The sequence below is a fragment of the Sinocyclocheilus anshuiensis genome, unplaced genomic scaffold, assembly GCF_001515605.1.
Source record: "Sinocyclocheilus anshuiensis isolate Anshui unplaced genomic scaffold, SAMN03320099.WGS_v1.1 scaffold257, whole genome shotgun sequence".
In the NCBI taxonomy this organism is placed as follows: Eukaryota; Metazoa; Chordata; class Actinopteri; order Cypriniformes; family Cyprinidae; genus Sinocyclocheilus; species Sinocyclocheilus anshuiensis.
In genome coordinates this window covers 176,846-201,883 of record NW_015539889.1, presented here as the reverse complement: position 1 = coordinate 201,883, position 25,038 = coordinate 176,846, and the positions used below count along the sequence as shown (strand labels likewise).

The window sequence follows — 25,038 nt, the reverse complement described above, 5'->3', positions numbered from 1 at the left end:
GAGCTATAGGCAAAAAAAAGTGAAAAATGTCGATTTTGAGGTTTTCACAAAAAAGAGTTCATTAAGCCCTTGTCTAGCGATGCCAATGCTCCAAATAATACTTTTAGATGTTTAATTATCTTTATTTATCGTTTTCTGAGAGGAGTACCTTTTCTCCGCTTGCTTCTCGTGCTGTCATCCGAAGCGTGCGCATAAAGGCACTTCTGACTGCGCGCAATGCCGATAAATATACACAGAATTACAGTATTTAAGTATTCATGCAAACATAATTTGTTATGTCTTAAAAGCTATAACCACAAATAAGTAAATATTATAATATATTAAAACTGTTCTTATGAATATTCATGAGATGATACAACATATTATAAGGTATATTATAATGCATTATGCATTCATTATAATGCCTTACGAATACCTTTATAATGTATTATAAATACGGGCTTCATAGAAAGTGTTACCCAAAAATCTCATGACCTCAAACTTTTCAATGGAAGTTGTTACAAACGATTATTATTTTGAATAAATGATGCACAACTGTTTCCCACATTGATATTAAATCAGCATATTAGAATGATTTCTGAAGGATCAATTGACACTAAGACTGGAGTAATGGCTGATGAAAATTCAGCTTTGCCACCACAGTATATTAAGTTGTAAGTACATAGTTGTTAAGGCCACTTAATATAAAGTGGGTCCGGTATATTAAAACAGAAAACCTTTATTTTAAAATGTAATAATATTTTACAATATTACTGTTTATACTGCAAATAAATTTATACTGCAGCATAAATTTATACTGTTTATACTGCAGACTTGATAAGCATAAGAGACTTCTTAAAAAAAATAAAAAATGTTACTCATCTCAGACGTTTTAAACGGTAGTGTACATAGAAGATAGAAGCAAAATAATTTTAAAAGCTTACATATTTGCACATCCTACAGTATATCCACCTTATTCCTGATGAGCCTACTGCATTTTGAATTATGGGTGGCACTTCTGGTTTGGGGAACTTCCATTCAAAAAGACTAAAACGAATAATTTCAAATCATAAGGTTGCCCTACAAATAAAGCTTATCCGTCTGTTTGACTGAATGAGCTGTCGATTTTCCTTCCTATCTATGGCAAGAGCTCTTTTCAGTCTCTGCATTCTTTTCCTCATGATTATTTTCTTTTTTCCCTTTGTATTCTGCTGTGATAGTATGAAAAAGACAACTTATACTGCACATTTGTGGTCTGTTCTCCCGATTTAATTTTATATATATATATCCCATTATTCACTGGAATGCAATCTCTCGTTTTTCTCCTCAAATCTCTTTCCAGGTTTGTTTGTTTTCACAGGTAGCTTAAATACAATTTATTGTCTGTCAAAATGACAGAAATCACTTTGAAATAGTATCACACAATGCTGAAGTTCATGAACATTTTTGATTAAGGCAACGTATGTTACATATTATAATACAGATATGTATTCGGTGATATTTCACCCGTCCATTATTGCTGTGGAAAGAATCACACTTTTAACGTTATTCATGGTCTGTTGAAAGCACCTTGTTTATGCTTTTACACTTTTAAATGTAATTTTAATGTTCGATGGTTGAAGGGTGAGCAGAATAATGCAATCTCATTGTACCCAGTTTAAAAAAATAAAGTATTTTTGCGTTCATAGAGTGAGCCTTTCACTGATTGTTTACAGCTTAACAGAAGTTACACCCATAATTCACGCAAAGCATCATGGAGAATCCGGCGAATTGGGATCTCGCTTAGAGAGACCAATCCACTTCGAGTGTAAACTAAACGAGCCAAAGCACATTGACATGCAATGCATATTGCATATTGCTTCGGAGTCGAGCGATCACATCGTTTTGCTCCTGACTACTCTGCAGAGAGAAGAAGACTGAACGAGTTCAGCGTGCTCTTTAAAAGCTCTTCGCGGTACGGCGCTTGAGCAGTGGTGGTTTCCTGTGTTGCAGAGCGGTTTTCTCTGTCTCTGGGTCCCAAGAGGGCATGGAGAGCCGCGTACGGACCAACACCGGACCACATTCATCCTCCTCTCTCGCCAGCAGGCAGCAGCGGGTGGTTCGACCCAAGTTCAGCGGCATCCGCTTCACATCAGTGAAGGCGGCTGATACTCCTGTCTTTGCGTGCGGAGATCGCAGTCCTACTGGAGAAGGATGCGATAGAGCCGGTCCCTCCAGATGATATGGAGATGGGATTTTACAGCCCCTACTTCATTGTACCCAAGAAAGGCGGTGGATTACGACCGATCTTGGACCTGCGTGTCTTGAACTGGGCCCTTCACTGGTTACCGTTCAAGATGTTGACGCAGAAACGCATCTTCGGGTGCATCCGTCCCCGAGATTGCTTTGCAGCAATCGACCTGAAGAACTTATATATATGAGTTTTCAGTCAGGGACTTGGTGCTTTCGCACCTCAGCCGGTTGGGCCTTCGGGTCAACTGGTAAAAGAGCAAACTCTCCTTGGCACAGAGGATCTCTTTTCTCGGTATGGAGTTGGATTCGGTCGAGCACACCTCATGCAAGGTTGTGCTCAGTCGGTGTGGAACTTTCTGAATATGTTCAAGTGCAAGACGGTGGTCCCACTGAAACAGTTTCAGAGGCTCCTGGGGTATATGGCAGCTGCAATCATGCCGCTGGGGCTGCTTCATATGAGACCGCTTTAACACTGGCAGATCAGAGTCGTGCTGTCCTTTTTGCAGCAGGGGTTGGAACGAAGGCTGTCTCCCTCCATCCTTAAAGTCTATGTTGCTACTATTGCTGCTAACCACGACCCCATGGAAGGGAAGTTGGTAGGGAAGCATGACCTGATCATCAGTTTCCTTAGGGGGGCGAGAAGGCTAAATCCTTCATGGCCATCCTCTATACCCTCCTGGGATCTGTCTCTAGTGCTCAGAGCACTACAGCAAGGCCCATTTGAGCCTTTGCAGACAGTCGAGCTAAAGTTTCTGTCAATGAAAACTTTGCTCCTGCTTGCATTGGCCTCCATCAAGAGGGTAGGGGACCTGCACGCATTTTCAGTCGCAGCCCTAGCTTTGCTCTTTCCCGTCCGAGCCTTGAGATGCTACGTAGACCGGACACAAAGCTTTAGGACCTCAGACCAGCTCTTTGTCTGTTACGGAGGCCGGCAGAAGAGGAAGGCCGTCTCTAAGCAGAGGATGGCCCACTGGATTGTGGATGCCATCGCCCTGGCTTATCAGGCACAGTGTGTGCCCTGCCCATTCAGGTTGCGAGCTCACTCTACTAGAAGTGTTACATCCTCCTGGGCACTGGCTCGTGGCTCCTCGCTGGCAGATATTTGTAGAGCTGCGGGCTGGGCGACCCCCCACATGATCGCTAGATTCTATAGCCTTCGTGTGGAGATGGTATCCTCCTGTGTTCTCACCTAAAATGGGTTGAAGCACTGAGAGGTCCCCGCTTCGGGTCGGCTTGGTAAAACCGCTCCAGAGAGTCCATATCATAGACCATGTCGAGCTCCTCTGTCCCTTCGGCAGCCAGACATGGCAGAGCATCCGGCGCCAGGCCCTCACTCGATAAATCCGTGAGAACCGGTAGAGGGCTGGGTTCCATATGTAGAGACTTAAGTGGATCCCATATGTGGAAAGTCCACGGTATACCCTCAGAGCCCGTGTTTCCCCGGCAGACTTCCTGCTATTTTCCAAGAGGGTTACAATCACCTCTAATCTTCCATATACTCCTGTGTTTTCCCAGTGTTATCCAGTCTTACTGAGTGGGTAGTGCCATAGCAATAGTAACTGGTCTTCTTGTGGTAAGCCCCGGCCTACGCCAAAAAGAAGTGGCGCAGGAGGCTTCCACAGGACACTGGAAGGGGCAGTATCTGTGGCACTTTGGTAGGGATCCCAATTCGTTGGTCATCCGACGTGACATCGAGAGTGACCGACTGAAAGGGAATGTCGTCTCAGTTACGTATGTAATCCTCGTTCCCTGAAGGAGGGAAGGAGACATCACGTCCCGTCGCCACAGCTGTCGAAGTGGATTGGTCTCTCTAAGCAAGATCCCAATTCGTCGGTCACCGACATGACGTCTCCGTTCCCTCCTTCAGGGAATGAGGGTTACATACGTAACCGAGAAGTTTTGTATGCAACAAGGTGGTCAGTAAACATCCAGTCTGAGGCTACAGGAAACCATCATAAAACTCTGGCTCGTTGCAGCATTGTATTGATCTACCCTGTGGCATAAGCCTTTGCCCAGAGGAAGACAAACATACCTGCTTATAGCCTGCATACTTTCCATCTGCTCCTCACCTTCAACCACCACATGTATCGGAGACTCTGCCAGGCCGGATATTACAGCTAAATGTCAGTGAGACATCTCCACTGTGCTCCTAACATTTATTAATGCAGTTCCTGTGCCGCCTGGTATGTCACTGTTAAAACGGCACCTTAAATGTCTGAAGAGATGGAGCGCAGGGCTGACATGAAGCTGCTGCAACATCTCATAAAAAACACATCACCAATTACCAAGTAACAAATGAATAAAAAAAAACAGCACTACTCATGGATTGCCTCAGGAAGCAGTTGGGATCTGAAGTGGCGGCTAAGTATAGCATGGGCTACGTAGCAAAATGCTGAGTGTACAAGTGCTAAAATCATCTGAAATGAACCGGAACTGAGTTGACTATCATTGAAAAAATAAAAAAATATTCAGGCCGGCGAGCATGTCACAGTAATTGGCTCATATTAACTGGTTGTAGAAGCATGCATGGCCTCTGCCACATCTTAATCCATCAGTCTCACCATTAAAATAACATCTAATGAGAGTTTGCAAAGCGGCCTTTCTGCCATTAATAACAGTAATCTGCCAAAGGCACAAGAAATCTAAACACAACTGCGAGATGGACCGGGCTGGACTGCGCACTGTGTAATTCTTTGGTGTGATTAATGGTAATGGCTTTCCCAGGCATCAATAGTGAAGCAAATGTCTCCAGGAAGAGAGGAATGGCCAACTTTGTTGTCTACAAGCGTTCCTCTCTGCTTTATCATAAGTGGGATAAACAGCCCACTGATTTGTGGTGTCACAGACATTTTTAAGCACTTTCATGTTACCTCGCAGGAGAAAATAGGGTGGAACAAAGCAGCCCTGTTGTTCCTCTGGGGAGGGGGGGAAAGGGAATAGATTAAATGTGTGTGTTTATGCTGAGAAAGCATCTCTGGAACAAAGCCTTGAGACACATTAAGCACCAAGGCCACGTGGCCCTTAAAGTTTAGACATGTTGTTCTAGAGGAGATTTAGAGATGCTCCTTGTTCCTCAATGTATTTTAGAAGCAGGTGCTCCATCGAGCGTGCATTTTAAATCTAATTCAGGAAACAGTGTTGTGTTGAGCCAAGAAACTGTTGTGAGACAGAGGAAGATAAGGAAGAAAGACCAAAGTCATCAGTAAGTAAGGAGAATTTAATCATGTTAAATGTTAATTTAAATGTTAACAATATCCAACTCTCTTTCTCTGTGTATATATATATATATATATATATATATATATACACAGTCAAAAGTTTGGAATCATTACATTTTTTAATAATTTGGAAACAAGGCTGCATTTATTTAATCAAAAATAAAGTAAAAATAGAATATTATTATAATTTAAAATAAGTATTTTCAGTTTGTAAATGTAATTTGTTTCTGTGATGGTGAGGCTGAATTTTCAGCAGCTTTACTCCAGTCTTCTGTGTCACATGATCCTTCAGAAATCATTCTAATATGCTGGTTTGGTGCTCAAGTAACATTTCTTATTAATATCAACCCTGAAAAAAGTTGTGTTGCTTAATATTTTGTGGAAATTATGGTAGACTACCAACATTGATTATAATATCAGTTCTATTAAATTGTAAAATTAAAGTTTTATTGTATTTTTGTGGCTGGTAGTACATGAATTATATAACAATATATTATCAAATTTAACTTCATATAAATGTATTAACATATCTAATTTCATAACATACAAACAAACAAATACATTTTATTTGATATCACAGAGATAATAAAGATAATAATAATAATAATAATAATAATAATAATAATAATAATAATAATAATAATAATAATAACAATAACAACATTTATAATTCCCCTGAAAAGTAAAGTTTATACATTGAGGGCAACTGTTCCACAATCATGGATCATGCCTTCATTGAAAGCACTTTTAAAAAAGCAAATAAAACAATCTGCATGTTCAATGGCTACATCTATTAAAACGTAGATTGGGCCATTTTAACACTGAGTGTTCCTCTTCAGCTTCCACACTTAATTCAAGAATAGGAGATAATTTGTCTCACTAGGCAATTAAAACCCTTCAGAAGAGCAGCAGCTCATACTGTAAATATTTCTTGATTGCCTCTTGTTCTGTTGCCATTTTGGCAACTGGAGGAAAGAGTTTAAAAAGAAAACTCCAACTTCATAAACACACACCTTTCAGCAGTATGAGGAAACAACAGGCAAATGAGATCTTAATTACCTAAAGAGTAAGTTTGCAGAGGCAATTGGTATTTTTGCCTTATTAGGTAACAGTACAATGATTCAACAGACCAGCAATTATGCAAAATCCTTTCCAACTTAATGAAGTGATCATAGTCGCCTAATAAATAAAAAGCCCTTAAATCAAGATTGGTAATGAAGATAACCACCATTGCAGTGATTTTTAGCACTTATACTGTATAAATGTAACCATTCAAATTCAAGATTAGAAATGAACGTGCACCTGGGAAATGGTTATTTGTATAATGTTAGTACTAATAAAAACCAATTCATCATATCAGTGATTGACATTAATTAGTTCCTAGAAGGTTAACCATGTTTGTTAAAGTATTTCAGCTTTTATTTCCTTGTCACGCTGATTGCATGTGGTGCATTAATATAGGTTGTTTGTAGTGACATGTTCCTTATGCAACACTATAAGTAAAAGCTTTATTTTTTTTTTAAACACATCAGATTTTAGATACCCACACAATCTACATTTATTACTGCACTTCAGATTTCTGAAGCAGTTCTGTTTAACAGCCAATTAGAGACCCAGAACAAAAATGTGCAATCAATGCAATCATGCCAAGCATCATTCAGGCACAGAGAATTGCTGTTTCTTTGCCATAATTAACAAACATTTGATAAAAATCATGTTTTTTATATAAATATTGTGATGCCGACTCTTCTAAATTTGATATTGTGTCCAAGACAATTCCACTTTTTTAAAGTTAAGCTCTATTGTGGCATAATGTTGATTATCATAGAACATAATTTGAGTCAATCAAAAAATGTATTAATTAATTAACAATAAAATAAAATATATAACAAAAATGGAAGATACAATATAACAATAAATAACATTGGGAAAACTCACATTTACATATTCATATATAATAATAATAATAATAATAATAATAATAATAATCTCACCTCAAGGAAAAAGAAAAGAAAAAAAAAAGGATAGATGTCAAAATTATTTTGTGTAATAATCAACATTATGCCACGAAACTGTCAATAGAGCTCGTTTTGAACCCGAAACATTCCTTTAAAGAAAAAAAAAAGGATAGATGTCAAAATTATTTTGTGTAATAATCAACATTATGCCACGAAACTGTCAATAGAGCTCGTTTTGAACCCGAAACATTCCTTTTAAGACAATCTCAGGCAAAGCGGTAAACCAATCATTAATAGCACCTTAATGGCTGATGAAGCCAGGAGCCCATGCCTCATGTGTTGAATAGGCTTAAATATTCAAGGGTTTAGGATGAAGAGAGTGGAAACTGCTAGCATTACAAGCGGATTTGTGAATGCTGAACGTGGATGGCAGCTGATTTATGCCATTTAAAAAGATGAGCTGCCTCTTGGAGCTGGGACTGGGTTTGTCATGAAGTTGCTATAAGATGATGCATGTTCAATCAGAATGATTTACTGTTTAATGACACACTCAAGCCCAGAGAGTGTTAGGCTTAGGGATGCATGACACATCTCTAATCTACCTCCTCCTCATGCACAACAGAATAGACAGCAATCAGGAGCTCCTATCAGCTGCTTCTAGACTCAAGGGTTTTAATTGCTGTGGGCTGTCGACATTATCTCTCCTACTCTGGCGATTGGAGTGCCGGGGCGGTAGGGATTGTGGGGAGAGCCCGGCCAAGTTTACCAGATGGGGGGGGGGGGGGGGGGGATTGTGGTGAGAGCCTGTCCAAGTGTGACCAGATGCCCTGGTATCAAAGAACCTGCCGCAGCTGGTTGGGATGAGGTTTATGCGGATACATTACAAATGATTTGCAGACCTCATATTCTACCATGAAGCTTTAAAGTCATTAGAAATACTCTTAAAGCTTTAGAGCTTGATAGTGATAGAAAGTTCCACAAAGAACTTTTATTCTCTAGTTCTAAAACACACACACACACACACACACACACACTACAATACAATACTAAACCGTTCAAAAGTTTTCTTCAGCAAGAACACATTAAAATGCCAGCAAAGTGACAGTAAAACATTTATAAGGTTACAAAATATTTCTATTTCTATTTCAATAAAAATTGTTCTTTTGAACTTTCTATTCAAAAATTACTGAAATTAAACGTATCACGGTTTTCACAAAAATATTAAGCAGCACAACTGTTTTCAAAATTGGTATGAAATATTATTAGAATGATTTTTGAAAGATCATTGACACTGAAGACTGGAGTAATGGCTGCTGAAAATTCAGCTTTACCATCACTAAAATACATTTTCTAATATATTAAAACAGAAAAAAAATCCAATAGTATTTACCGTATTTCTGACAAAATAAATGCAGCCTTGGTGAGCATAAGTGACTTCTTTCGAAAACATTAAAATAAATAAATAAATAAATAATCTTACAGACCTCAAGCTTTCAAATGGAATGTATGTTCTGGTGCCTTAAAGAACTCAGAAAAAAAGCTGATCTGATGAGTCTAATGCACAACATTGTCCCATGAGGCTTTGCATGAATTGTCAGAGCAATTTTTGCCAACAAACTAAACAAAAAGCGTTTATGAACAAGCGTTATGCAACCAATAGGCATTCATAAAACTTTGCCACATGCAATATCTAGCGTAAAATAAGCTCACCTTATTCTCCCTCACCCCTCAACCATCTCAAAATAGATGAAAGTATTAAAAATCGGTCATGAATTACTGACAGAGCATTCACAACCCCAAAAAACTCCATATTATGGAAGGTCAACCATGTTAGATGGGACTTAAGTTGTGTTTGTTGTTGTGCAAATGCAAATGTATTATTTGTAGTTTATCACACAAGACAGACCAGGACAATTGAACGTTTTCATGACAACAGACTCCAATAGTGCACAAAATTATTAAACCGTTGTTTTGGCCAACAGATTTTTTATTTTTTAAGAATGAATTAATTAGATGCATAAAAAAATCACAACACAATAACACACGCAAAAACCTGCGCTACTAAAAACGTGACAATTTGCCTGACCTTTTCTGAAAGATTCTCTTGTCATAAGTACGACTTTTCAGTTAAAATCTTGCCGTACTACTATCTCCTCTATATAATACAACCATTAAATATTATGTTACTGTAAATGTCTGCACATTCTCAAACAAACCACGATTTTCAAAGTGAAAATGACCATGAACTTAATTTTGACACGAATAAGAATACTGTATATAATGTTTTCCAGACATTCTCATTTATTCATTAAGCAGACACTTTACAAGGTGACTTAGAAATGATGAAAAATTCAAATACAAACGATAAATCATATGGAGCCATCAATATTAGCAGAGCAATGACACAGACCAAGTGCAAACAGAAGAAAAAATAAGGGAAGTATAATATGATAATAAAGAGTGGCTTTCAGACTAATGTGAAAACCAGCTCTAATGACAAATATTTAAAGTTAAACAATCTTGGTCTTCTAGACTCAATGTGGTCTGTCATATGTGGTCTTTTTTATTTCCCTTGTCCTCTCCATCTCCCTTATTTAACCCCTAAATCAATTAGTCTTTCTGTTTTTGGCATAAGTCACAGACGGGCAGCATTCGGAGTCTGTATTCCCAGTCAGAAAAACAGCTTATTGCAAACATGCAGTAAGACCGAGACAACAGTTCTGCTTCTGCGTTCCAGATTGTCTTTTTTTATTCTTTGCAAAATGCAAGTTGGACCTAAATATGCTGAGCTCTGCCAAGGTCCTAAAAGTGGGGAGTCAGCATGTTTGTACGCTGTTAATTTAAAGTTATAGCGCTCAACTGACATGCAAACAGTAATGCCCTCGCATTTATTATGGCACATGAACTGTTCACAAACCACTTGACACAAGGACAGTTTCTCATTTGATTTGTTCAGAATTCAGCATACAATTTCATTAAAGGATGGAGAAAATTATTTGAAATTGAAAGCCTGTAGGCACAACAATCACTGGCAACAGAAGTTAACAAGATAACCTAACTTGAATGTGGCCTTGAGCTCTCATCAGTGGTCATGAGTCCTACAGCTTAGTTAAAACCAGGACTTTAGGGAATTAAGCAGCTGTATTAGGCTATATTTGCAAAGGATTTATCTTGCGGATGGATTTCTGCATGACCTACAATTTTCGGTTCAGGCAACACACATACTGCCTGTCAAAACAGAAATATATGCCTTAAAGACAATCAAAATGTACTAGAAAGTTTCAGTTTTCAGTTAGAAGTAAACTGAATAAGTGCAAATCAAATAAAAAGGTAAAAATGCAAAAATGTCAGTTAATTAATGCTAATAAATGCTTCAAATTAATTTATTAAACTCAGCCATCTAGAAGTTTAATGCAATTAATCATATAAAATATCTGGACAACAAGTACACGATGGATGGATGGATGGAGATATACAGTAGTGTACTTGATTTCCAGATATTTTTTATGACATATAAAAGTCAAACCAACTACAGATCTGCTAATTCTTACAATAATTGCACTTCCATTAAATAAAAATCTCCAGGCTCAGGTCAATAGCTCCAGAAATGTTCCCTTACCATGGCAAGTAGGCAATTGTAAAATGCGTTTATGACATTTCTGCATTCCATCAAAAACAGACATAAAGACATTTTTAGAGAACCCATCTGTGAGAGGAGATGACATTTGCATGTGCATCATGCATGCAGCCTACACAGTGCAAATCGCTTTAGGTTATGCAATTATGATCACATAATCGATGGAAATGAAGCAAAATCCACTCCCGTTTCCCTGTGGATTGTGATGATACAGGCTCCTCAACATCAACTTTGATGGATCATCTGTATTCATTAGCACACATTCATGCCTGTATTCATGAAAATTGAGCCTTGTTTTCGGATGCCAGTGCATAGCAATAAGAGAAACGCACACATTTGCACACACATACACATTTACATAGTTCTGTAGTGTACTTTGGTCAAAAGGACAGAAACTTGTCCCCATTCTTTAGTCATGCAAACTGATTCACTAGAATAAATCTGATAGTCCAAGTTTAGAAGAAAATGTCTGATGATTATTTGCTTGCTCTGTTGTAATGCGCAAAAAAAGGTGTCACTGAAGACCAATGTAGAGTTTAGTAATGCTAAATCGCCACTTGTTGGAAAAGGTAGCTGGTTACTGGGAAACCGCTGGGGAACTACGCACTCTCAAATGTACTGGAATAGTAGTGACTCAAAACTATATTACACAATTTTTTTCCTTATTCATTTTTTTTTGTCAAACCAAGAAGGACATCCAACAGCTCTCGAAAGAAACCCTGATAAAGATTAAATAGCACAGTGGCTAGCAAATAGATATTTCAATCTGTTTTAATAAGGTAAACACAACCTTTGCTGCCAGCTAAATCCAGACTACAGGCCAGAATGGAAGGTCCTTGTAGTAGAACGAGGCAGTTGTTTGACTAACCTCTGAGATCAATCATGGTTTGTATGTTCAATCAGGAGACCCCTGCATTGCTGCAGGTAAAATGAGCAACAGTGACCGGTCCAATACGGAAGGAGGCAAGGATAGAATGGAGAAGTGGCTGCTTCATTGTCAATCTGGAGAGAGTTCCCAGTGAATGCGAGAGCATAAATAGTAGAGACCATCTATTAAAGTCAAACACGTGCTTCTTTGTTCTTGGCCTTACGGAGCGAGCCTCTCCAGTGAGTGGTCATTTGCATTGTCATCTCTCTATCCACAAACTCTTGTCTCTGTCAAGCAACCCTCAAAATGAAATGTCCCCCTCATAACAGTAGAAAGACAGAAAGACAGATGAGTGAAGTTGCACTCCAGGCATGTAAACCCCCCTCACACGATCAGTAACTGTCAGTTAATGATAAAAATAAATCAAATAGTGTAATGATTGCTTGACAGAGCTCAATATCAATTCTGTGTCTGTAATATTTCCTACTGAGGGAAGACACAAACTCTTTTAGTAGCCTAGCTTCCGCAAACACTACTGGAACCATGCTCTGATCCCATTCAAGAGAGAAGTGTTTCAAAAAGTCGATGTGTACAGTAGCTTTAACAAGCTTTTTTTTTTTATATCACAGCCAAAGCTTAGCCAACCTACATTTAAAACATGCCTCTACCTTAAAAAACATACCTACATTCACTGTAGTTTCCAGCTGAAATGAACATTAGTGGTAGTAAAACACCAACAACAGTTATTTCTTTTCACACATTATAAATAAAGGGCAGATAATCAATTCATATTTATATTAGTTAATATTTCTTTTTTTGGGGGGGCAATTCCTTATTCCTTGCACAATGTTATGTTATAACCATAAAACACTTTTACCATAGTACATGATCTCTAATAACTAATATTACTAATATTAACATTACTAATAACTAATATTTTGACATTTGCATCACATAATCAGCTCATATGTATGTATGGCTTTTCTGACATAGTAAACCTGCTCAGTAGCTCACCTGAAACAGCCTTGCACTTGCGATGCAGTGTTTGGGTGCCAAGTCCTGTGAAACACGAGTCACAATATAGGTTCTTAAAGATTTGTAGAAGCAAGCAAAAATGCTAAAGCAGGATAAAATTTCTCACATTTGCTTTTGTTAACATTATTGATTAGGTTAAGAGTAGGGTTTAGTGTAGGTGGTACGTTATTTTCAAACTCAATAAAGCATCAGCCTTTTAGCGCCACTGCAATATGTATAAGATACATGTTCACCTGCTTTGGATAAAACTGCGTTTTTTTAGTTTTAACGTGCAAGAAGCAACATAATATAATTTTGCAGAAATGTCACCACAGGCATGTTTTTCCAATGAGCCTGGGTTGGGTTTAATCAAACGCCACAGATATTGTGAGCCATTGCTCCAATATGAATAATGTATATGTGACTGAAGTGAATCAGTACAGATCTCTAGTTTGATTCAAACCTGCATAACCCATATTTTATACCCATACCCATGGGTTACGCAGGTTTGAATCAAACTAGAGATCTGTACTGATTCACTTCAGTCACATATACATTATTCATATTGGAGCCATAGCCTAGCAGTAAGCACAAATTCTACACACAAAGAGCCATAGTGCTCATGTGGGAAATGCATGTTCAAATTAATGTGGTGACTCAATCCTATTCAGCAGACTGTCAGTACAGTAGCTAACAAGTTTCCTAATATAAAAGCTGTGGTCTACTGCTGCTGCACATTTAACAGACATGTTGAGTTTTGGTGCTCTTAAAGGAAAAATAGGTTCAAATGCAACTTGTGCTGTGTCTTGATCCAATTCCCCACAACAGTCCTCATAATTTTCTGTCTTTGCTTGGTCTCTACCAAATGGCGAAGCTCAAAAATACAATAAAAAAGCTTCTTCCTAACAGGAAACAGTCTGTTAAGGTACTGTTCACTCATTATGTTAAAATCAGAACAGCACAATACATCTGAAAAACAGAAAACAACAGTGCTCTTCCACTGCTGTTGCTGGCTTGTTCAGTGACTTATACAGGGAGGCAGGACACTGACGTAACCAAACACTAGAGCATATAATCTGCTGTCTACACCCACACACACAGGAAAAGATTACTGACTGTGCTGCTTCCATCGATCTGTTAAATGACAGGGAATATGGACAGGCTGAAGGATAAGTCCCTTCTGTGGTCTAGTTTTAACCATGGCTACGTTTAAAGGTTTTTTCTCAAGACAATTTGACGTGATAAAAAACTACATTTGTCATACATATTGGAACAGAAAAACTGTGGGCAAAAAACTGGCAAATGCGAATAATGTCTGAAGATGAAACATTGGCACCAATACACCTAGTCATGTCCCCACAGTTGCACATTTGTAATGAAAGTCAAAGTGACGTGAAGCCAAGTATGGTGTCATACTCAAAGTTTGTACCCTGCATTCCAATTCCAACCCATCCAAGTGCACACACTCAGCAGTGAGTAGTGAACACACACACACACACACACACACACACACACACACACACACTGTGAACACACTCCCGGAGCAATGCTCAAGGGTCTCACCTCAGTTGTGGTATTGAAGGTGGAAAAGAGGTCATTCACTCCCCCCACCTACAATCCCTGCCGGTACCGAGACTCGAACCTGTGACCATTGGGTTACAAGTCCAACTCTCTAACCATTAGGCCACAAGCAACTGCAAAACAACTATTAACCGTTTCGCATGTGAGTTTAAAATATTCTAGCTGAGCCTCCAGCGTGAGTTTTTTTTAGGCGACCATTATTTTAGAATGTATCACCTTATTGTTTCCATGGCGATGCGTCATGCTTGTCATGTGACACAACGCAGCCACAATAGATCTGTATGACACATGGATCGCTTTTATTTAATTTTTCCTGTTTTATTCAAAATATTCACAAACATGCTCACTATATTATGAAATATCTGATATTCCGATTCTGAAATATGTACAAGTAAATCTATTTGGTAGTTTAAACACTTTTATATCGACCGTGTTTGATTATCTATACCGGGTGATGGGCGCCGCCATGTTAGTTCGCACTGAATCCCAGCTGTGGGATTTACAACACGCAAATTCATCCTCTCCTCCCGAAACACGTTAAAGTAGGTCTCAAACTGGGAGAAGAAGAGCAGAGTAAACTTTATAGTTACCTACACAATCTGTATATGATATCAATAAAACATGTCGTCAGATTATATTTGTAAGGATCATTATTGCCGTTTCCATAGACATCAGCGTGTATTTTACAAACTGTAAATTTATGGTTTTGCTAGTACTTATGTGTATTTAAATGTCTGAAACCTAAAATAAGCATTATATGGTTGAAAACATTGAATATTTGTGATAATATGACGCACTGAAAGTTCTAATCACACCGGTGTGATCGTACGTTTAAGGGACCAGCCAAGACCGATCACACCGGTGTGATCGTTCGCGTTAAAGGGTTAAAGGTGCAATAGGTGATTGTCTTCAGAAACATTTTTTGTTATGCTGGTTGAAAGTCTCTTCACATCCCGATAGCAATCATTAAGTTAAGTGGTCTAAATGTATTTGTCTGTATTTATATATTCTGTGGAAGGCATAGGATCAAGAAATGTTCGTCCAATCAAAATGCTCGGTCCGAGCGTTTTAATATGCTTTCCTACCTGCCTGTCAACGTATGTATTAGCATACCTCTGCGCACCGGGTTACGTCAGCATACGTCATCAGCGCGTTCACGCACGCTGTGCAGACAGAGCGAGAATGGCAGACAAACATCAACAACCCGATCTTCCTTCCTGGTATTGTAGTACTTTTAAAGTTTTCTCACCAGTGAATGACACATGATGTAGCCCAGTGGTTAATCCAGTCCTCGTGCGCCAGCTCGTTAGAAGTGAGCTACGTGCATGAACTGTGTTCCGATCGATATGATCCCTACACAGTGTTCATTGCTCCCTACTCCCTGAGCGGGGGAAATCCGTTGAAGTTTACTTTACTTCGGAACATGGGCTGGAATTGGGAACCGCTGATGTCTATTGTAGTAATGTTGTCTCTGGTATTCTGGTCTGTGAGCGTAAATGCGTTCAGGGGGCGTGGCTTTGGACGGCGATTGCAGGGAGGGTAGGACGTTCGCTTTCAGTGCTATCAGGCTAAAGTTAGCATTTTCCAAGATCTCCTACTGCACCTTTAAGCAAAACAACTGTTTTCAACATTTATAATACTAAGAATTGTTTTGAGCAACAGATCAGCATATCAGAATGATTTCTGAAGGATCATGTGCTACTAAAGCCTAGAGCAATGGCTGCAGAAAATACTATAAGAATAAATTTAAAAAATTTGTTTTTATTAAATAAATGCCGCCTTGGTGAGGATAAGACACTTTATTCATCAAACCCATTAAACTCAAACTTGTGTATTCCAGTCTACGGCACTTTTAGCATCTCAGTGTTTTTCAGTTAAATCAGACAAATAGTAACTAAACTGGAAAGACAGTAAGTACTTTAGTTATGCATGACAAATTTTCTCCATCTCTTCAGAGAAGCTTTTCTCAGAGAAACAACAGCTTAAACAACATCAGAATTAAATAATCGGCATCACTGACCTGTTTTAACTTTTAACAAGTTTCATCAATGTTGAAAAGATGTGTGTGTGCCAGCCACTGACCTGGGTCAGGCTACGTTCAGCTGCCTAACAACAGCTAATCTGTTTCCCATTGTTTGAGAGCTTGGAAGTCTGTATAAAATGCACAGGAATTCACAAGAATTCTCAGTGTCACTCCCTACTTAGCAAAGGGCACAGCGTTCTTGTGTGCTGAAGCATTCTGGCCCATGGACTGAGCCTTCATGTCCTTGCCCCCGCTCGTCATATACCACTTTCCCCCATTGCTGTGTAGCTGTGCCTGGGATCTGCAGGAGAGCGGCCCCCTAAACATTCACCTGGCACCTCGAGCAGCACTTTTTCCACTCAATTCACAGCCCAGGCGACTCACTAATCGCCTGTTTGGACATTATATCTAAGGGTCTGAGAGAAGACCCAGGGCTGCTCATTACTCAGGGGCCAGACAACTGGTGAGAAGGATAAAAATGAAACACGCGTGGCGATTTATCAGTGCAGTACCACGGATTAAAAGACTGCAAGCCGCCCTGCCTGCATGCTTTGTTTCAGTGCATTTTAAACCCCTCTGTCTCTCAAGACATGCTTCATCATTTCAATAGAATTATGCCTTCGCTCGAACATTTGGGGAACAAAAGCAATATTAAAATAACATTGTATGGAGAGCCAGCATTCATGGATACAAATCCCCTGCATCTAGCACAACAGTGTCAGACGCAAAACCGAAGGGGGCTTTTTAATCTTTCTGTCTTTTTATAGCTCAACCTTAACTATCAAATGAAGGACAGACAAGTGAGCCTCAAACTCAATTGCTGCATTTTTTTATGTTATTTAATTATTTAATTTCATTTATTATTATTATTATTATTTTATTTTATTTTTTTTTACATGACAGGCAGTTCATACGCATAATAATAATCCGGGTGGCTACAGCCCCCTTTCTTCTGATTGCAAATAACAAGCCTGAGCGGACCACTGAACGATGTGTGATTGCACAGTAGCCCTCTCAAAATGACTGGTAAAGAATACTGTTTCCACCCCAGCAAGAATTATTCATCAGAGTGCAGGCCTGAGGTGGCAAAGCAGTGAGAAAACCTGTATTAAACAGCGCCGGAAGAGAAGACAGCTGTCCCTGCCCACATTTTTCTGAGTGCGCGGAGAGCGGGCTGCTGTTTCCAAAGCCTCATCTGAAAACAAATTAAAGAGGATTACAGCTTGGCACTGAAGCTAGAGCTTTATTCTGGTCTAGGAATGGCACAGCCCTGCCTGGTGTCCGCCTTACTGACCTTTTGCGTGTTTATTTTGATATCCAAAACAAGAAACTAGGTTGTAACATTTCAGAAATGCTCAAAATGGATGCCCTGTTGTAATATTAGCTGTCATGTAATTTTATCATTGTCATTATTTTATATATGAAACTTAAGTAACAGAATAGAATTATTGATGAATAGATTATTAAAGACATTATAATAATAGTATATATATACACACCGATGAGCCATCCCAGTTCCCGTACATTGCGGGGTGGTGGTGAGGTAGCATGAACCCACTTTTCGATTGGGTTAATGCCAGGTGAATATGGAGGTCAAGACCACCTTCCTCACGGCACCCCTTGATGACTCTGGCAGTGTGGCATGGTGCTTTATCCTGTTGGTAATGTAAATTAATAAATGTAATTTATTACTTGTTACTAGTTACTCCTTTCAAAAGTAATATTCTTACTTATTACTTATTCTGGCAACAGTAATTAGTTACACTACTAGTTACTTTTCCTTCACGCCCCACAGTTGTTGTAATTGTGTATCTTACATAAAATTCTTCTAAAATGTTACTAACAGTATATTTCTGCCTCATCATTTGACCAAAATCTGCACGGGATCTCAGTCAGAAGTTTTTACAAACACTCAATGGTGAATGATAGTGACTTTTAAGTAAAAGTGTTGTATTAATTGTCATGTGTAGCTTGATGATAATTGTAGCTATAATTTCTCTGTTACCCATAATTATTATATTTCATGAGGAATTTTATCAAAGGAAATCACATAAGTTCATAAGAATTTTAATTATAGTAATATAATTTATATTGGGATCAGAGGGATGTGGGTGGGCAACCCATGTAATGCCAGAGTAAAGTAATGCCACAACTTACACATCTGTGTTCAGATCAGTTTTTCTCATGACAAAATCAGTGTAATGGCAATATTTCCATCACCTGAATGTAAGCTTTTCCATATTCCAAGCTTTCCCGATGCACTGGTGACTTCATGTGCCTGTGCGAGTTGTGAAAATTATGAAAATAAATCTATGAATTATTGGATTGTTGGATTTCAAATCAGTTGGGGTTGAGGCATCAAAAGTAACTAAGTAACTAGCTGTTTTATGGATGGTAACTGTAATATTATTACTGAAATCTTATTAGTAATTAGTTACACTACTAGTTACTGCAAAAAGTAATATTAACTAGTTACTAGTAAATTACTGCCCAACACTGTTGGTAATGGCCATCAATGGCAGGGAACACAGTTGCATTGTATGGATGCACTTGGTCCGCAACGATGTTCAGATACCTGACAGCTGTCAGGGTTTGTGCTACTGGGATAATGGGGCCTCAAGTGTCCCAAGAAAACATCGCCCACAGCATAACACCGCCACCGCTGGCCTGTGTCCTCCTAGCAGTGCATCCAGGTGCCATAGCCTCTGTTGGTAATCGGCATATCTGCGTGCAGGAATCTTGATTCATCAAACCAGGCAACTTCCTTCCAATCATCCACGGTCCAATGTTGATGATCTTGGGCCCATTTCATGTGTTGTTGACGATGACTACTGTTAGCATGGGGACCCATCTGGATCGTCGACTGCGCAGGCCCATATGCAGAAGACTGCTATTAACTGTGTGCTGTGGCACACTGCCCTGGTCACAACTGTTGTAGCTGCTGGTGATTTGTCACACTGTGGCCCTGCGGTCGCTGTGAACAATGTGATAGTCTCCGCTCCCCTCTGGCATCAATGAACTGCAGATGACACATGGCTGGACAATGGTTCGTCGTTTGGCCATCCGTGCACCACTGTTGATACATACTCACAGTGGCACACGGACAACTCACAAGGCATGGCGTTTCTGAGATCGAATGTACACACACACACACACATACACACACACACACACACACACACACTTCTACATTTTGCTAACCTAAACACCTGGATGCCCTGTTGTAAAGTTATCTGTCATCTCATTTCTTGTCTTATAATTTGATGTGTGACTTTGCACCTCACATTTTTAAAGAATGTGGAAAACATAAAAAAACAAAGCATGAGGCATTTTTTAAATATGCTTACATTAAAAATGTTTCCATCACATCAGTCTAGTTAGTGCATTTCAGTTTGACTGAAATAACTTGGCAGTTATGCTGAGAATAAACAAACGTAGGTCTCCAGCATAGGACAATTCGATTACCAGCAGCATTGCACATTTGTCTTAGACATGCCGTGACAAAGTGAGCAAGCCGAACAATACTTTTCACCAGCAGTTTTTCCACAGAATGCATTCATTGCCATTTTGACTGTATATTCTTTTGGTGAGAGGTAAGCACTCTGCCGTTTATCCATTACTGCTGGAGCCATGATGACGCAACCGTCTCTTTCAAGGAGACAATTTTAGACACAACATTTTTCCGGCAATTAATTACATCATGTCTCGTGGGGATGGGCTGCATCAAGAGCGGAATGACAATTTCCTCCGACCTCCATCTCCACGTGTAATGTCGGTTCGGAGCACAAATTTGACTCCGCTCACTCCAGAAGTCATTACCAGCAGAGGCCCACAGACGGAGACGCGTGCACTCGAAAAGGGTAAACATCGGTATAAATCTCGCCATTAACTTGAGCTAATGGTTACTGGAGTTGTGAGGTGATTACTGCACTCCTTTGACTTTCACTCTCCCACCTCCTCCTTTTCCTTTTTACACACACTCCAGCGCAAACACATTTGCTTGTGATGAGTCAAGGGCGTCCGGCGCGATTAGCCGCGATGCTGGGGCAATCAACTCCCCACAAATTTCACTGTATCACCGCGATGACGGCCCTGTATTAATCAGCCTTTATTATCCTCGCCGTCTCAGCTGTGGCTACGCTGTCACACGTCCGATTCATCCTCGCGTTTCGGCCTGTCATAGAGCAGGTGTGAGAGCAGCTAAGCTCAGTGTAATTTCCTCACTGCTATTATACCTTTCACAGGATGGAGAAGATGCATCAGTCCGCATCTGCAGGAACGGGACAGAGGATGGAACAGTGGGGATCAAAGTGCACCGTTCTCAGCTGAGTGAAGCCCAATCTGACTATAGCCTTGGGAGATCTCTATCGCCACCATCATATTACCCTCAGTGTATTTCATTAAGATAAAGAAGAAAATCTTAGCGGCTGACAGTTCTATTTGTTGTTCCCTCTGATAGCAGCCACAGTGAAATGGTAAGAGTTATTCCCTCTGCAAACCTCCCTCCCTCTCTCTCTCAACCATGCTTTTTATATCCTGTTTTCTTCTTCTTATTCTTCTTCTCAGAAAATTGTTTTGCTTCTATTTCTGCAGTCCTTTGTTGGTGACCTCCATTATGCCATATTCCTGCTTCACACACCTCTCTGTTCCTGGTCACCTTTTTAGGTCCGTCAGCTTCGCAACCTTCTTCCTGTTCAAGCAGGAATGGAAGGAGAGGCAGCACTGGAATTTATTTAGTCCATTCAGCATTCAGACACTTCGGACAACTACAGGTTCCTATTCGACGGCAGGGAAGCAAAGGCAGGAGTGTTAATTGGACTAAAGTATATTAGTCGGATGGAGGTAGAATTACTTCACGGCTCTAAGTGGTAGATGAATTGCATCTGTCAGGTTTATGAGATCAAAGACGACACACAGGGCAATGTGTCTTCATTATTTTAATCCCCTGCGTGCATATGAGAAAATTATTTGAAATGCCAAGCAAAGCTGGCAGTTCTTCATGGTTTTCATCAAAAAAAAAAAAAAGGCTCTAAAATGAGATATACAGTATAGAAGATATAATTTAGGTTTTTGCTAACTTATTCAGAAATTGTCTCACACATCTTAGGAGTTATTACCCATGTCAATTATATTTAACCTGACATAAAAATTGCACCAATATAAAAATTCCGGCAGGTATGGATAAGGCGATAAGTACATGTTATGGCCAATAACTGATAAATGTGCAACTAAGATAAAAGGAGGGGAAGTCGTGGCCTAATGGTTAGAGAGTTGGACTCGTAACCCAAAGGTTGCGGGTTCTAGTCTCGTACCGGCAGGGATTGTAGGTGGGGGGAGTGAATGTACAGCTCTCTCTCCCACCTTCAATACCACGACTGAGGTGCCCTTGAGCAAGGCACCGAACCCCCAACTGCTCCCCGGGCGCCGCAGCAAAAATGGCTGCCCACTGCTCCGGGTGTGTGTTCACGGTGTGGGTGTGTGTTCACTGCTGTGTGTGTGCACTTTGGATGGGATAAATGCAGAGCACTAATTCTGAGTATGTGTCACCATACTTGGCCATGTGTCACTTCACTTCACTCACTCACTTAAACAAAACCTCATAGCAGTTGAATTAATTAAATAAATAAATTATTATTACTGTAATATTATTAATATATAGCAATATATTGTGCATCCCTAATAAAACAGAAATATGGACAAATAAATTTGAAACCCCAAGGAGACTTTTAAAATGAATTGATCTACAACAGTACTTTCAAATCTAACCCTCATCCACACTTTATTTTCAACAATTAGCCCTATACAAAATGGACATTGAGTTGTTCTTTGTGCATTCTAAATATGACAATATCAGCAGAACATACACTGAATTCACATTTTTGATGGTCTAAAACAGGTGTTGTTTTATTCATACAAACACAAACAATCTTTAACTAAGGACATTGGTGATTTGATTTAGTGTAAACTGCAAAATCAAACATTGCGTAAGACACTTTTACTCTCTTAAAACTGTTTCCATGTGATCATTGCTAATACTCTCCATTATTTCCAAAAAAAGGTAGAAGATTGAATTGTGCATGCACATAGTGGATATAGCCATAGTGAGTGCATTGTGCATTAAGTTATTACTGATACATTTATTACATTTACTGTGTGATACAATTATCCCTGCTCTACATTTATCCCGGCTTTACTCACAATAGTTTTGCCAAGAAATGAAAAGTTCTTCAGTCAGAATTCAGCCTTGAGGTTTTGGAACAGAGTGAATTTTATGCACAAATGCAGGTGGAATATTTATTATAGTCTACGTTCGCATATCAACTGAATTATGGCGGTTACCTCATCTCTGATCTAAATCTGTCACTTCTGGTTGACGGTAAAATCGTAACAATATATTGACTTGAAGAATGTATGTGTGAGTTCTGTTTACATATTATGTTTTCATGATATAGCGGCAGTATTGCACAAATGATTACGATCTCCCTGGAGCATGGCGTACATCTCTGGATGTAATTCACCAGGTTGTATTTCAGCGCAAATGCATAGATCACTCTCACAGCAAATAAATGACTCAAGTGGACTTGAGCTAGGACAGAATCATCAGCGTTCTGACAGGCACTGAACTCACCCATGTGCGACTGCCTTTAAATAGCGCGACCCATCTCTGACTGTAAATTAATCATATCGTATTTCGCTTCACAACGTTCACTGATAGTTTCACAAAGCCAATCAGTGTAATTATCAGTGCAATTATGATTATAATTAAAGTAACCCATGGACACCTGGGGAGAAATTATCTGCATGAGTACAGGTTGTGTTAATAGAATTAATTACTCCAGATATAGTGAATTTAAATAGATTAACATGTTAAATTAATGTTGAAGTCTTGAGCAAGAGGTACAGTAACTCTGAAGCTGACACTTCAAGATGTGTGTGTACTGAATCAAACAAGACAAGCCGAAAGGCTGCAGGTCTGATAAAGAAAATATAGGAAACGCAACACAATGAAAGGAATAGTTCACTCAAAAAAGTGAAAATTAACTCACCCTGAGGCCATGTAAGATACAGATGAGTTTGCTTCTTCATCAGAACAGATTTGGAGAAATTTAGCATTACATCACTTGCTCATCAATGGATCGTCTGCAGTGAATGGGTGCCGTCAGAATGGGAATCCACATAGCTGATAAAAATGCCACAAGTAATCCACACGACACTCTAAATATCTCCAAATCTATTCTGATGAAGAAACAAACTCATCTACATCTTGGATGGCCTGAGGATGAGTACATTTTCTGCAATTTTTTTTTTAAATTTTAGATGAACTATTCTTTTAGTAATACTGTATATGCTTTTGCTGGTACCCAAATCAAACTTAGGCACTCCAACCAAACAAAAAAAAAAAAAAGGTTTTTAAATAAGATACCATGATCATGTACAGCAAACATCATGAATGATTCATTTTGTATTTCAAAGTACCGTGGTAATACCATCTGATACCATTTCTGTACCATGGCACCATCATAGTACTTTTTATAAAGGAAATGGACTCAATATCACAATGTAGGAAAACATTATTATTTTCCTAATGATTAGGGAAAGAATACAAATCTTGGTTGTTAGTTAGAAATTAATATGCCACTTATAGATGAGCACATTTTTTTTTTTGCACTTAGGGAAAGCCTAGAAAGCAAAGAGAGAGCACATATTTGAAATTTAATTAATTCTTGCTTTTAAGCATATCTCGAGTTTCACTTCCAGCCTCGGATCAAAATGTGATCAATATCTCTGCCAGGACACAGCAAACTTTATCCAATCACCATTTTCTCACTTAAGAAGCACTTAACGGAAGAACTAAAGCACATCGCACTGGATTAAATGCTCACTAGTGCCGTATGGTGGACAAAAGCTTGGTTAGGCTTCCTAAAATTTTTTGTTATTTGCTTAAAGGGGTCATATGATGCGATTTCAAGTTTTCCTTTCTCTTTGGAGTGTTACAAGCTCTTGGTGCATAAAGAAGATCTGTAAAGTTGCAAAGAATAAAGTCTCAAATCCAAAGAGATATTCTTTATAAAAGTTAAGAGTCAACCACGCCTACCTAAAACGTCTCGTTCTAACACGCCCCCACATGTCTGCGTCACTATGTGGAAATATTAGCATAATGCCGCCCAAATGTGCACGCAAAGAAAGAAGGCGTGGATTCAGGAACAGTAGTAGTGTTGATGCAGCCATGTCAGTGAGACAGTGTGTGTTTCAGTGCGTTGCGCAGCGCAGAGTAACGCGTCGTGTGTGTGTGTGTGAGGGGAACAGGGTCACATCACAGGAGAGTGAACAGCCTGTCAGAAATCATAGCACGTCAGCTGTCTTAACCGCGGCTTGTGTATTGTGTGTATTGTGCTTGTGTGTGATATTTACTTTGAAAGCTGAAGCTCGCGATTATGGTAAGGGAAATTAAATTTCCGACGCGTGCTTGTGGTGTTCGGCCAATCACAATGCACTGGGTCAGCTGGCCAATCAGAGCAGACTGCGCT

The 25,038-nt window shown here is 39.3% G+C and overlaps 1 protein-coding gene and 1 long non-coding RNA gene across 3 annotated transcripts in view; both read right to left on the bottom strand.

Moving 5' to 3' along the window:
- Positions 1-25,038, bottom strand: part of LOC107685626 (immunoglobulin superfamily member 21-like) — a 268,079-nt gene that overhangs the window by 152,951 nt on the left and 90,090 nt on the right. The window lies entirely within an intron of this gene.
- Positions 17,670-25,038, bottom strand: part of LOC107685627 (uncharacterized) — a 77,270-nt gene continuing 69,901 nt past the window's right edge. The window contains exons 2-3 of the long non-coding RNA XR_001633970.1: positions 18,010-18,165; positions 17,670-17,705 (exon numbers count right to left, since the gene is read on the bottom strand). This is a non-coding gene — a long non-coding RNA (uncharacterized LOC107685627). The remainder of the gene's footprint in view (positions 17,706-18,009; positions 18,166-25,038) is intronic.